This window comes from Ostrinia furnacalis, unplaced genomic scaffold, assembly GCF_004193835.3.
Source record: "Ostrinia furnacalis isolate ACB-3 unplaced genomic scaffold, ASM419383v2 OfSCF3355, whole genome shotgun sequence".
NCBI lineage: Eukaryota > Metazoa > Arthropoda > Insecta > Lepidoptera > Crambidae > Ostrinia > Ostrinia furnacalis.
Window position 1 is genome coordinate 189,537 of NW_021133594.1, and position 2,877 is coordinate 192,413.

Here is a 2,877-nt window from a genome sequence, read left to right on the forward strand (position 1 = left end):
GTTCACAGTGTACTAATTGAAAGAAAAATTAAATAACACAATTATAATTTTTTTGGCTATACGATATTTGCTGTTGCTTTATGTAGCTGTGCCTTAAATAAATAAATAAATCAAAAAAATTCAATTCGAGAGAGCTTAGAAAGTAAAAACAAGGATATTATTTTTATATCTTTTTACAAGGGACATAAAATCTTGTTACTCGTAAATTTAACAACACAATATTAGCTATACCTGAATTTAACCCCTCTATTGCAACTAATACCTTAATTGTGGCTCCCAATACAACGTCCACCTTAATGCAAAATCTCATATAAATTAAAATCCAGCTGGGCAGAGCGTGTACTTTTTCCCCAAAAATAATCACCTCTTCATATACCAACATTAATTACCATAGCATCATACGATATACAAAACATTGTGTTTACTGTTTACCCAAACGAATTTTTGCCGATTATAAAATAATTTTGGGTTCAAAGCGTTGTATACAGTCCCGTAATGATGGCTACACGGACGCCCTACGGCAGTTTACGGTTGGAGTTTTTCCCGCTTATTTCGTGGTTATTTGGCTATTGTCATGGTAACCAATGAGAGCGTTTGTTGAAGTTTTGTGTACGTAAAGGGAACGTTTGGTTTTTGTTTACATTAACCTGTAATTGACAGGCGATTATGGAGTTAGGATGTTTTTTGTTTCTTTAAAGTTGTTGGTATTGTTCTTATAGAGTAGATTACAAGTTTTGAAGTGTTATAAGCTAACTATAGTCATTTGATAGAGCTCTATTGGACTGACATATTTGGTTTATCGTGCTTTTTAAAAACCAATCTAATAAATAAGTAACTCAAAAAAACTATATATTACATTTTGCATGTCCCGTTGGAAAATAGAAGCCAGAACATCTGATTTGAGAGAATGCAACTCTCTAACAATCAGATGAATGAATCCTTTCAACCACTACTACCACACAGAATATTGATGATAGTGCATGCGTCCATGTGAAATCGAAACTAGAATATCCGAGTTTAGAATCCCTAATACACTAAGAGCTAGTGAACGCCAGACCTACGTCATTTTATAAAAGCTGAAAGTTTGTCAGCGTATGCTCCCAATATATAGGATAGAATTTTGGTGAATCATGAAGTTTGGGTCATTGTGGCTTTGGCAGCTATCCTAAAAAAACTGCCTGGCAAAGAGCTGGAACTGTCAAAACTGTCTGGCTGATGTGGAAACAACTTCTAATCATTGCCCAAATATTATACATAAAAATCAGATTTTATGGTATAACGTAAGTAGAATTACAGTCTATCGACTAAACAGAAAAAGCCACCGTAAAAGTTAGGCTTACGTTATTCACCAGCAGTATATTACCAGCTCTTAGTCTATAACCATTGATTAGACTACGTACCTAATATTCGTCGGTGTAAACGACATAGGTACATCCTTTTGATTGTATCCGATCTCAAAGATCGGTATACTTTTGTTTGAAAAAAATACGAAAAGGTTGTTCATCTCTTTAAGTAAAGTATAAAATTTCGAGAAAATCTCAAGAATGAAGTTCACATCAAGTGTGACGTCATGTTATCTCTACTGAGGATCAACGTCTGCCGTCGAAACACTGCAGAATTCACAAGTGGTACAGAAAATAAGGTTCTAACTCTTAGATGAAAGGTGCATTTTTCATTGAATCTGTTCTCTTCGATAAATACACAAGCTAACATTATTTTGAATCAATACGTACCATATGCCAACGGATATCGAAGTTATTTGCTTGTTTACTCCTTTACTTTTCGGCTTAGAGCTACGTCTTTTACATGTCAACTGGTGTCAATATCAACGTTATTTATTCCATCAACCCTTCAAAAATCGTACTAATATTATAAATGTGAATTTCGTTAGGATGTTTTTACTCTAGAACTAATAACAGCTACATAAGAGTTTTACCGAAGTGGTTTACAAGGTGGACCGACGACATCGTAAAGGTTGTAAAAAGGCGATGGACTCAGGCCGCTACCAACCGGGCAATATGGAAAGCATTGGGGGAGACCTATGTTCAGCAGTGGACGTCCTATGGCTGAGATGATGATGATGATGATGATGAAGAGTTTTACCTCGATGTTCTAAGAAAGCAAATAGGAAACGAATTAGGTACCTAAGCATATCTCAAACTTGAAAGGAAATTTCCCAAGTATTAAATAAATCCTGTCAAATCCCAGGTAGTAAAATGATAAAACAATAGTTCTGAAATATGAGTTTCGTCTTTCTTTTACGAGTGAAACAGTAAAAAATAAAATGGAAATACTTAAAATATGAGGATGAAAAATTGAGGAATTTTGGCCGTAGTGAAATTTTGTATGAATTTTAAGCAAAGACTTAGCAAAATAAAGAGTTCACGTTAAAATGGTGGTCAAAGAAGTAACGAGATAACACTTAACCTCAAAGCAGTTCAAATGTGACTGAGGTTGTTGAATGTTTTAGTCTCTTGAATTTATTGTTATGCCTTTATTTCAAAAGTCTCCCTTTGTCATCCATCCTATTATTATATATGTATGTGTCTATGTATGTATTCATATGTTATTTATGTAATTATATTTTTTTTCTAAATTCGTAATTATTCTATACCGCCTACTTTATTCTCAGTTTGGCCCTAAGGTTGACTGGCAGAAAATGCCGAAAGGCATTAAGTCCGCCTTATGTACACCGATCTATGTGCATATAAGTTTTAAATAAATAAATAAATAAAAGTTTGACTCACAGCGACATAAAGTTAAAACGCACATTATCTCAAAACAATAGAAAATGATTCAAAGTATTTTTGTAATAATTAAGTGTAACTAGAATATATATGTAAAGTGCAAGTGCGCGTTTTTTTTAAGTTTTCTTTA